The sequence below is a fragment of the Lycium barbarum genome, chromosome 1, assembly GCF_019175385.1.
Source record: "Lycium barbarum isolate Lr01 chromosome 1, ASM1917538v2, whole genome shotgun sequence".
Lineage (NCBI taxonomy): Eukaryota > Viridiplantae > Streptophyta > Magnoliopsida > Solanales > Solanaceae > Lycium > Lycium barbarum.
Window position 1 is genome coordinate 105,606,154 of NC_083337.1, and position 13,192 is coordinate 105,619,345.

The 13,192-nt window shown below is 38.6% G+C and overlaps 1 long non-coding RNA gene across 1 annotated transcript; it reads left to right on the forward strand.

Moving 5' to 3' along the window:
- The first annotated feature begins 402 nt into the window (after positions 1-402).
- On the forward strand, positions 403-2,140 carry LOC132643833 (uncharacterized). The gene is made up of 2 exons (XR_009583777.1): positions 403-740; positions 1,956-2,140. It is a non-coding gene; the product is annotated as an uncharacterized LOC132643833 (long non-coding RNA).
- The last annotated feature ends 11,052 nt before the right edge of the window (positions 2,141-13,192 follow it).

The following is a 13,192-nucleotide window of genomic DNA, read 5'->3' on the forward strand; positions in this document are numbered from 1 at the left end:
ACTTCTATATGTATATATGGTTATCTTAAATTTTCGGCATTGTATGAGTAGTGTACGCCTCGCATCCTTGAGTCTTTGAAAAAATATTTCTACAAGCACTTGCAATGCGGGTGTTGATGTGGCTTTGTGGAAGCTGTTGTTATGTTTTTCCTGAACGGGGAACTTTGCTTATACAATTTTTTTCTTTTCAGTTACCACAACTATCAACATGGAATTGAAAGAAGGGAAAATGTCCAAAAATGCCCCTGAACTATCTCAAAAGGTTTAAAAATATTCTTCATCTATCTATTGATCTAAAAATACCATTCATCCACTTATTTTTTCTCACTTATACCCTTAAACTTAACAGACCTCTCATTTTTTATTATTATTTATTACGTGATGCCTTCTATTGGTCGAAAATAAAATCCCACCCCTCCCCACCAGATCTTTTCCTACTACCAGACCCATGACCCACCACCCACCACCCATCACCCACGACCCAATTCCCCTTTAGAAAAAACATCTACACATCTTTGCACCCAAATTCCTTTTCTCTGCCTCTCTATAGTGTATGGCCAGTTCAGCTTTATCTCTTTCTGTGCATCAATTCTTCTTCCCATGTCCACAATGCTGTAGTAATTGGAAGAGCAACTCCTCCTCTTCTTTCTTTTTCTCAAATGGAGATAAGCGTTCTCTCACTTGCTTTTCATCCAAGAAAAAAATAGGCTTCATGGACCAAATTCTTGATTACATTGAAGGTTTGTTTTTCATTTCCTTATAATTTCAATACGTGTTAATTGAACATTGTTGTTTCACCTAGCAGCTTTGTATAGAAACAAGTACTACTATTATGCCTCAATTCTAAACTAGTTGGACTTGATCTGCTTGATAAAAATTCAGTATCCATTTTGAATATTTGTTTAGCTTTCAACTAGCAACTTGAACTTCACCGGCTACTAAAGAGTTGCTTGCACTAAAGTGGGTAAATCATAGTTGGGATATGGATGTCAGTGGGTAAATCACTAAATTTATCCCATTTTCGCAACTTGGAATGCTCGTTAGATATTTGTATTCAACCTGTGTAGTTTAGGTTCTCTACTTTCTTGCTTCTGAGTTCTGATCATATTATTAGGAGTGAATTTAACTATTAGAAGTGAATTTAACTTTCATATTAAATTAATTTGCAAGTGATGTATTTTGTGGATAATGGGCAAAATTGTGCAATATGTACTCCTCTTGTCTTCATTTGCAAATTACCGTTGTTGAAGGTACTTTATCTCTTGTCTTCTTCTCTATTTCACTAATTATTTATCACTCGTCTTAAAGTTGATATTATCCATGCTCGTTTAAGCTTAATCTTTTGGTGAAAACTCAGTTCCATGAAGATTTAACAAGGCTACTTCCTGTAAAAAGAGAGTGAAGTTTGATATTTTCTTAATAAAACTGGATTAATTCTCTCAGGTGTGCTCATTTATTTTTTCTGAATAAAACTGGATTTTGTCCAGGAACACCACTAGTGAGATGTCAATTACTAGGATTAGATGTCCTTTAGGAATCTTAGAGACAAAAATAGTGTTGTGATACTTTATAATGGGCAAAACTGGGCATATGTACAATTCTCTAACATCTACTATGACGACTGATCAATTTATTCAACTTTAATCTTCTGCGGATGGTTTCTTCTTTGCTTCATAAAGAGTTAAGGTTCTCATGGAATTGCCTTGTTCTTATGGAATTGATTCATGACATTCCATCTTCTGTATGTTAATCAAAGAGTTGATACTAGTTGGTCTTGGATTTGAATGTATATTTTTGGATGTATATTTTTGGAGCATGAGGATCATCATATAATATGATTTCGGTTCTTTCTGGTTTACTAGTTGATTTCGGTGAAACCTTATCTTTTCTATTTTTCTTAATTATCCGTTCTTTCTGGTAATGTATTCACAAATCTCTCTCTTTTTTTTTTGCAGCCGAGTGATGCAGCTAGCGGATCCATGGATGCAAGATTTTCTAACTCTAGTAATCATGTAATATGATTAGTTGACTAAAGTGAATTTGTGACGATTTCAGTTGATGTCATTTACTTGTCTTAGTATTTTGTAGTTTAATGGAACGTTGATATTTCTCAATTTTGATATTCTGGTTTAGTGTTAAATATATTCAGATCTGTATTAGAAAAAAGTGTGGAAAGTTGTTTTCGGTAATAAATATATATATTCTAGAATATATTTAAAAGTAGTGGGGGTTAAAACCCAAATAGGTATAGTAAAATTGCGGGGGTTTGTAACCTCCCTTGCAGCCAAAACGTTCCATAGGCTGCAAATTAATTGTAGATGTCAGCAACGCAATTTGCGGAGGTTGTAAAATGTTGCTCCCAAACGTACACGCAAGTATACGCGGTCGTACAAGTAATATAGAATTTTTAATTCCAGATATCGTACCCACAGGGACTTATGATCAACTGTTTACTAAATTAAACTCTTGCTAATTATCTAAACAAGAAGTAAAATCCAAAGTTATATTTATAAACTAACTAAAAATAAAATAAAATAAATGATGAACTTTAACCAAGAAAGAGCGTATTTTTATCGGAGAAGAGATAGATCTAGGGTTATGACCACTAACAATCTAGTTGTGCCTTCAAATCGTTCTACCTACGGGTTACTAGTTGACGGGTTAATTATAACTTTATGAGTATCTTCCGAGTTGCTCACAAGCCTGTAGATGCTACTATAACGCTTATATTCGTATGGTCGCCAGAGGTAACAAGAACACATTTACTTTTCCGTATTCAACTAAGCAAGACTAAAGTGTATATTCCTATCCTCATTAGCGAAGCGATTAATCGAACAAGATCTATTTATTCTTATTACGCATGCAAATTTCCTATCCTTAGTTCAATTCACACGCCACAGATAGTGTCTAATTAGTGATCAAGTAATTAAACAATTAAGACCAAGAATAAATAAATAACCCAAAGATGGAAAATCAATAGATAGAAACGATAATAAAACGTCAACTTTCATGTTTGTGTCAAAGCCCTAGAACTAAAGAGTTGAGCTCCACATAGACATGAAAAAAAAAACAACAAATCATTCGAATAAAAACGTCAAAATAAGTATTACAGAAAAAAGAAGGTAAAACCCTGTAACTCCGGCCTCCACAGCGGCTCTAAGCTCTTTCTACGTCAAAAGTTGTCCCCGAAAATCGTGCAGAAGGTGTATTTATATAGTTACATAGAGGCCTTTTTTATTGGCATCCCTTTGGCACGCCAACTGTAAGTAAATTTTCTTTTGTGCCCTCCTTTACTGTGTAGGACTAGGAGTCCCACTTTCACGTCGTCCAACAGCCCTTTTTTTCCTATTTTTAATCCTTCCTGCAACAACCTTCCTTTTATACTTTATACCATAGACAAATGCCACCTTATATGTTAATTAATTCCCTCCCCAAATAATACAATAATTCAAGACTTCTCTTTTCCTTGTTGAGGTCGTCTTCAATATTCACTTGAACTTTCCTCTAGTAATATCCTTGGCAGTTGCAGCTTCAACTTTACGTCGTCCAATTTGTTTTCTGCTTTCTTAATTTCTAACACATTACTTCATTTTTCTCCAAATCTTCTCATTCTCGCAGTGCTTTATTCCTACGAAATGAAATTATAATACTAAACACAAATTGATATAATAATACTCAAAAGGCTATTAAAAGTATTAGAATGTGAGGAAATAATGGCTAATTATATGCATTTTAGGCCGAACATCACTACCCCACACTTAAACTCTTGCTCGTCCTCGAGTAAGCATTAAAACCACACTCAATAAATCAAGCCTAGGAACACCACCAGTTTGTTGATACCAACAATTAGGCCCTATAGAAACTCAAACCATTAAGCATACACTTTCTGATCATCATGCAAGATATACAAGTGAACTCAATCGAACAACAAACTTCTAACCTCCTAACCTCAAAGACGGACTCTAACTCATCAAATTTAAGTTTGCTGACCTACTCTGTCAAAGAAATCTAATAACATGACCTATCTATCATGAAACAAGTGCCCTCACAAGAAGAAATAGTCCGCATACTCAAAACAAAGAATCGAATGTAATTTAAGAACATAGCATCAAAGCATAACTCTCGCACTCACAAAGAAATTCACATGTATGCACAAAGAACCATAGGCTTGCCCATTATGTACATCTGCACTAATTAAGTATGCTCGAATAGAATCAAATAGGACTTTAACGGGTTGTAATGTTGGCTAGGGGACGGGTAGGAAAACTATATAATAGTGACTTACACTTTCCTAAGCACTTTGCACTTTTAGACTTCATTACCCATTATTTTCATCTTTTCATTTTATTTTTCAGCCCTCTCTTCATCAATTATTTTCACAAGTAATTCTCATCATATCAAGAACGATTCAATTTTTTCAGAATTTTTTTTTCATTTTTTTTTTGTGTCACATTCTTTCAAGGAGGGCCTTTTCATCACTTTGCATCTATCATTGGTCCCCATTTTTTCACTTGACCGTCCTTTTTCTTTCGATTTATCAATTATATCACAGTTTGAGCTACAATGCCCAAGGAAGCAGGGTGCAAAAGCTAGGGATTCAACAAAAAGGATCAAGGCAAAAATACGGCTAACAAATGAAAGGCTACAGGCTCAAAGGGCTAAATAGTGGTAACAATTTCTGAAAAGGCTAAAATTCACAAAACATATCAAAGAAAGCCTATAATCATCTTCCAAACAGAGCAACACTTTTATTTCGCTTCAATAACATGCAGGGCAAGTTCTAGACTAAGATGCAAAACATGCAATTTATGCAAGAAATCCTCACCACACATGGCACAAGTCTCAATCAAGATGGATCAATTCTACTCTAGGACAGATAGGATCATTGCGAACTACAAAATAAGAATAAGCTATATACAGAGTCACAACCATGAGCTAGGTGTCAGAAAGTCTGCTATCTTTTTCATTACTCAAGCACTCACAGGAAAGTACTACTCAGGCCTAAATATGCTAGTATCAAACAAGTCACAAGGGCTTTCTTCTCTCTCCTTTACTACTCCTAAAAAAAATTAATCCTAAAAAATAAAAATTACCCGGTTCAAAGGTCCCCCCTCGGGAAAGAACTGAAGCCATAAGAAAACCCAAGGAGCGGATGATGAATGCCACTAATGAGGGACCTAAGAAGTTACTAAAGAATCTTTTTCGAATTTTTCAATTTTTTTTTCATCATTTTTTTTTCTCGACACTAAGACTCAAAACTAATAAAAGAAAATTCTAAGGCATATTAAATCATCATCCTCAACCTTACCAGGGACGTATTTCCCACCCCACACTTAAAGTTATGCAATGCCCTCAGTGTATATAGATGGAAAAATTAAAAACAGGTAAAACAAGAAATACTCTTTGGGACCCTCTAGGGCCTAGCTAGCAACATGCTCTCATCATCAAGGGGTGAATGACCCCACACATAAAACTCTGGCATGCTCCTCAGCTTTCAACTCAGGGTACTCGGACTTAGCCTAATCTACAAAAAAAAAAAAAAACACACACAATAAAAACAAAACAAAACAAAACGTGACACTATAAAAATTAAAAAAAAAATACAAGTTGGGTTGCCTCCCAACAAACGCTTGATTTACGTCGCGGCACGACGTGAATCAACTTTTTCCTCCACCTTGAACTTATGAATTGTACCCCTAACAGGGCATCCAGTCTACGGCTATGCTCCTTTGGTGGAGGTACAAAGATAACTAGGCCAAGTAATAATTTTTTCACTCTGCATTTTTCGTCCTTAAGATGAGGAATGTAATTTTCGCTTTTTGGCACAACATATTCAAGAATATAGGCACTCTCATCCTCACCATTTGGCTCCCCCATTGGCTCAAATGGATTGATTACCATCTTACTATCTAAATACAATGTGGAAAAATGATTGGAATGAGGTCTTATGCGTCCTAACTCATGAATTGTACTACTATCTCCATCCCCATCCCCATATATACACAAGCTAGAGTCATCAAAAATAATATTATCTACTTCCTCACAAGACTCTGGTGCACTTCTCTCAACATTGGCATCATCAAGCAAAATATGGTCTAATGATTTACTCTCGAATTTTAACTCCTTAATTTGGCCTAGAAGATCTTTTTCGGCTTCACACAACTCATCACTAAATTGTTGATCGTTAAAAGCATCAACTTTTGCACTCAAATCCCTATTCAAGTAGTGAACAGTGACACAAAAATCTTCAACCTCATGTTAGAACACAATTTTTTCTTTAACTATTTGAATAATACCATTCGAGAGTCTATCAACTTTAGCAACATATATTTTAAAGTTGTACTCCAAAGATGCCAAGTAATGACAAGATGAAAACTCCATGTAAATAAAAATACACAAAACAAAGCAAAACTAAAATAGAATAAAAACTTGTAAAGATAAAAGGAAAAATATAATCTAGAAAAACTGTTAATTTCTAAGTCCCTGGCAACGGCACCAAAAACTTGTTGCTCCCAAACGCACACGCAAGTATACGCGGTCGTATAACTAATATAGAATTTTTAAGTCCAGATATCGTACCCACATGGACTTATGATCAACTGTTTACTAAATTAAACTCTTGCTAATTATCTAAACAAGAAGTAAAATCCAAAGTTATATTTATAAACTAACTAAAAATAAAATAAAACAAATGATGAACTTTAACCAAGAAAGAGAGGATTTTTATCGGAGAAGAGATAGATCTAGAGCTATGACCACTAACAGTCCAGTTGAGCCATCAAATCGTTCTACGTACGGGTTACTAGTTGACGGGTTAATTATAACTTTATGAGTATCTTCCGAGTTGCTCACAAGCCTGTAGATGCTACTATAACGCCTATATTCGTATGGTCTCCAGAGGTAACAAGAACGCATTTACTTCTCTGTATTCAACTAAGAAAGGCTAAAGGGTATATTCCTATCCTCATTAGCGAAACGATTAATCAAACAAGATCTATTTATTCTTATTACGCATGCAAATTTCCTATCCCTAGTTCAATTCACACGCCACAGATAGTGTCTAATTAGTGATCAAGTAATTAAACAATTAAGACCAAGAATAAATAAATAACCCAAAGATGGAAAATCAATAGATAGAAACGATAATAAAATGTCAACTTTTATATTTGTGTCAAAGCCCTAGAACTAAAGAGTTTAGCTCCATATAGACATGAAAGAAAAATAACAAATCATCCGAATAAAAACTTCAAAATAAGTATTACAAAGAAGAGAAGGTAAAACCTTGTAACTCCGGCCTCCACGGCGGCTCTAAGCTCTCTCTACGTCAAAAGTTGTCCCCCGAAAATCGTGCAGAAGGTGTATTTATATAGTTACACAGAGGCCTTTTTTATTGGCATCCCTTTGGCATGCCAACTGTAAGTAAATTTTCTTTTGTGCCCTCCTTTACTGTGTAGGACTAGGAGTCCCACTTTCACGCGCCCAGCAACCCTTTTTTTTCCTGTTTTTAATCCTTCCTACAACAACCTTCCTTTTATACTTTATACCATAGACAAATTCCACCTTATATGTTAATTAATTCCCTCCCCAAATAACACAACAATTCAAGACTTCTCTTTTCCTTGTTGAGGTCGTCTTAAATATTCACTTGAACTTTCCTCTAGGAATATCCTTGGCAGTTGCAGCTTCAACTTTACGTCGTCCAATTTGTTTTCTGCTTTCTTAATTTCTAACACATTACTTCATTTTTCTCCAAAATCTTCTCATTCTCGCGGTGCTTTATTCCTACAAAATGAAATTATAATACTAAGCACAAATTGATATAATAATACTCAAAAGACTATTAAAAGTATTAGAATGTGAGGCAATGATGGCTAATTATATGCATTTTAGGCCGAACATCATAAACCTCTACTATTTGTTGTGACGAAGGTTGACCAAACCCCCGCAGTAATCTGCCGCAAATTGATTGTGGCAACGTTAACTGCGGGGGTATAGTCAACCTCCGTGACAGCAAATAGCGGAGGTTATTAACCTCTACAGATTATAATTTTGACCTCCAATAATTGCAACTTTTTTTGTAGTGTGATAACTGTTTTGTGACCTGAATATCATCAACGGGTACAACTCGGGAAGGATCTCTAATACACTAATTAAGTATGGATACATGGAAGACCGGATGCACTGACTCCAAGTCTGAAGGTAGGTCTAACTCTGAAGGTAGGTCTAACTCATAGGCTACCTGGCCTATTCTACAAACAATCCTTTAAGGTCCGATGTATCTAGGGCTAAGCTTTCCCTTCTTGCCGAATCTCATGACGCCATTTATTAGCGATACCTTCAAGAACACCCAGTCATCTACCTGAAAATCTAACCTGAAACTCTAAGTCTAGCTGTCGATTATCTGCATATGACTTCTGGTGACTCTGTGCTACTAATAACCTCTCCAGAACAAGCTTAACCTTGTCTACCGCCTGCTGGATCAAGTCAGGTCCTAATAACCTTTATTCTTCGACCTCAAACCATCTGATAAGAGATCTACACTTCTGCCCATATAGAACCTCATACGGGGCCATCCTAATGCTAGAATGGTATCCCATAACATATCCTCGAGCATCTGAATAGTGCGCTCTGCCTGTCTGTCTGTCTAGGATGGAAAGTTGTACTGAGGTTCATTTGTGTCCCCAACCCTTTCTGGAAGGATCTCCAGAAGTTGGCTATAAACTGGGCACCTCTCTTTCAAATAATAGACATTGGAACACCATGGAGTCATACTATCTCTTTGATATATAACTTCACGTAATCCTCAGCAGTATAAGTAGTTTTGACTGGCAGAAAATGTGCTGACTTTGTAAGCCTATCAATAGTCACGCATATAGAATCGAACTCACACTGAGATCGGGGTAAACCCGTAATGAAATCCATGTTGATTGCTTCTCATTTTCAAGTCGAAATGTCTATGTCCTGCAACAATCCACCAGGATTCTGGTGCTCAACCTTTACCTGCTAAAAATTGTGGCATTAAGCCTCCAACTCGGCTATATCCTTCTTCATATTATTCCACCAGTAGACTGCCCTGATGTCGTAGTACATCTTCATCGACCCAGGATGAATAGAATAGCGGGAATAGTGAGCCTGCGCCATCATCTGCTGATGTAAGCCTGCAACATCAGGAACACACAATCCACCTCGGTATCTCAGGACTCCGTCTTCGGTGACCTCAAAGGGTGACTTCTCTTTCTGCGAGGCTGTATCTCTATAGTGAATCAATAAAGGATCCTCATACTGGCGCTGTTTCACCTCGGCTACTAGGGATGATGTTGTTGTATCCTGAATAGTAACTCTAGTATCACCAGAGTCTAGCAATCATACTCCTAAACTAGCCAACTGATGAAGGTCGTGAGCTAACTCTCTCTTCTCAGCTCCCAAATACGATAAGCTACTTATAGATCTGCGGCTAAGGGCATCGGCTACTACATTTGCCTTCCCTGGATGGTATAAAATATCAACATCATAGTTCTTCAATAGCTCTAACCATTGTCTCTGCTGTAAATTCAACTCTTTATGCTTGAAGATGTACAAGAGGCTCTTATGATCTGTAAAGATATCAACATGAACACCGTACAAATAGTGCCTCTAGATCTTAAGTACATGAATCACTACTGCTAATTCTAAGTCATGGGTCGGATAATTCTTCTCGTGCTTCCTCAGCTGCCTCGAAGCATAGGTAATTATTTATCGTGCTGCATTAATACATAGCCTAACCCGACGCTCGAAAAATCACAATAAACAGCAAAGCCCTCAGACCCCTCTAGAAGTGTTAGAACTAGTGCTAAAGTCAATCTGTCCTTCAACTCCTGAAAACTTCGCTTGCAAGCGTCTGTCCACTGGAACTTAGCTTTCTTCCGAGTCAGCTTCGTCAGTGTTGCTGAAAGAGAAGAAACTCCTCTGCGAACCTCTTATAGTGCCCTGCCAATCCCAGAAAACTACGAACTTCTATCAGTGTCGTGGGTCTAGGCCAAGTCTTCACGGACTCTATCTTTTGAGTATCAACCCTGATGCCCGCATCTGATACAATATAGCCTAGGAATGCCACTAAGTTTAACCAAAACTCACATTTAGAAAACTTCACACATAGATTCCGATCCTAAAGAACTCTGAGTACTGCACGTAAATGATCCGTATGCTCAGCTTCTGATCGAGAGTAGACCAGAATATCATCAATAAATATAATCACGAACAAATCTAAGAAGGATCTGAATATGCTGTTCATCAAATCCATGAATACTACTGGCGCCTTAGTCAACCCGAAATACATTACAAGGAACTCAAAATTACCGTATTTGGTCCTGAAAGTGAAAACTGTCTTCGGAATATCCTTCTCCATGACCCTAACCTGATGATAACTCGATCTCAAATCAATCTTTGAGAAACATTTGGCACCCTGTAACTGATCAAATAAGTCATCCATCCACGAGAGTGGGTATTTTATTCTTTATCGTCACCTTCTTCAGTTGCCGGTAATCAATACACATCTGCAGTGAGCCGTCTTTCTTTCTTACAAATAATGCTGGTGCACCTCACGGCGAAGTACTAGACCTGATGAAGACTTTCTCAAGCAAGTCTTTCAGTTGCTTCTTCAATTCCTTCAACTCAGCAAGAGCCATCCTGTAAGGAGGAATAGATATCGGCTGAGTATCCGGCAACACATTTATAGCAAAGTTAATCTCCCACTCTGGTGGAATGTCTGGAAGCTCGTCTGGGAATACATCTAAAAATTCGTTAACCACTGGGATAGATTGAAGAGTCTGCAATTCTGCCTCAGCATTCTGGACTCGAACAATATGATAGATACAACCCTTTGTAATCATCTTCCTCGCCTTGAGATAGGAAATAATCCTACCTCTCGGTGAAGCCGTGTTTCCCTTCCACTCCAGAACTGGTTCCCCTATAAAGTGGAATGTAACAATCTTTGTCCAGCACCCAACATTAGCATAAACAGACGCTAACTAATCCATACCCATAATAACATCGAAGTCAACTATCTCTAACTCTATAAGATCTGCTAGGGTTTGATGATCACAAATAACTACTGAACAACCTCGTTAAATCTTCCTAGCAATAACAGGCTCACCAATCGGTGTAGATACAGAAAGTGGCTCACTCAACAATTTTGGTACTATACCAAAATTCCCCGCAATAAACAACGTAACATACGACAAATCGGACCTCGGATCTATTACTGCATAAACATTATATGAACAGACTGTCAATGTACCTGTCGCAACATCTAGCGAGGACCCCAAGTCCTGATGACTTACCAAGGCATAGATGCGATTCTGAGCAACGCCTGAACCAGAAACTCCTCTTCTACTCTGCCTCTACCAGATGATGACTGAGACCTGTACCTAGAAGGACGCACTGATGCAGATGACCTTGCTACAAAACCAATCGACTGTGCCATGCCACCCTGTCCTCTCTGTGGACACTCTCTCATGAAATGATCTGGTTGCCATAAGTATAAAAAGAACGTGACCCATACTGGCATCGCCCATACTGTGTCCTACCACAGTTACCACACTGCGGTGGTAGTGGCCTGGTCTGCCCTGAACCCCTATGTTGCTGTGGCCCTGATGCACGAGAGCTCTCACCTAGTCCAGATGGAACATAACGATCAGATCTGTACCCCTAAGATTGAGGTGGTGGTAGCCTAGTGGCCTACCCTGATACTGGGGTCTGAAGCTTCCTCGAGTGTTACGATGATGACTAGTGGCCCTTGCTCTCTTATGATGCTCCCTCTCGATCTTCTCGGTAACCTGCTGCTGACGTCTATGATCCTCACAATTCTGTGTGAATTCTTGAATCCGAGCAATATCCATGTTATCATTTAATTCCGTAGTAATACAAGCCTAGACATAATCTGGGTGTAACCCCGCTATAAACCTGTGGATCATGGCCCTTATCGAATCAACCAAGAATGGAGCATATCGAGCTAACGAATCAAATTGGAGGCATCACGAACACTGGAATTACCTTGCTGACCAGCTAATAACTGATCGACCCGAGCCTCTCGTATCTCCAATGGTAAATAGTGATCTAAAAGGCCTTTGACTACTCAGGCCAAACTGTTGGAGGTGCATCAGATCTTCTAGACTGATCCCACCCTTCATACCATAAAATAACTATACCTAGAAGCGTGAAAGCCACTAGCTCTGCTGCCTCGGTCTATGAAGCATGTATCACTCTAAAAACCCGATGAAGCTAATCGATAAAATTCTGCAGGTCCGCGTCTCGCCAGGTCCCTGTGTACTCTGGGGGCTCTAATGCCACGAGCTCTCAATGTCTCGAGGTACCAATCCCCTCAGAAAACCCTGCACCAGCAAGTACTTTCGGCTGTCTCTAAGTAGCCATTAACTGAGTCGGTAACTGCACCGCACTCCTGATGTCCTAATTAGTCGGCACAAAAGGGTGTGCTGGAGGTGCTGCCTCACTCGGAAGCTCCTCAGGCGGTGGAGGAGTCGATGATGGCTGAGAAGAGGTCTCATCTTGGGACTCAGACTGGGCCCCATCTACTGGGTGTGCCCTGCTGGTCCCCTCACCAGCTGCTGCATTATCTCTCCATCTAGCTATGGTCTTTCTAGTCACCGACAACTCTATAAGCAAACAGAAAAGGTAGTTTAAGTCAAATTTCTTATGACTCAGCTCTATAACACGATTTAGATCTGAAAGAAGGGCAACCAACTCCTAAATTCCCCATAGCTCCCTTTTTCTACAATGTGGTGCACAACACATCTATAAATAACACTATACTAGACACGGCTTGTAGACTCCCTAGGACAGACCTGCTCTGATACCAAGTTTGTCACCCTCAAATTTAGAGAGGCGTGATCGCACCCGGTGCCATACTCGGCCCGGGCGAACCACTCTAAACCTGTAACTTTGGAGGGATAACCCTCAGGTAGGCCTCGAGCTTAGGCCGACGAGGCCTACCTGCAAACAGAAAATACCAACAATACCAAAATAGACATATGCAAAGGGCTGGTAAGGCCACAATGCTGACATACTATATACAAGACTCATCCATAAACCTCTAAAGAAAACACAACTATATCATGGTCTGGACAGGGCCCAAGACTATCCATCATGTCTATATACTCAAAAGGGAGACTCCATAACTAGACCTGGCAACTTCGGA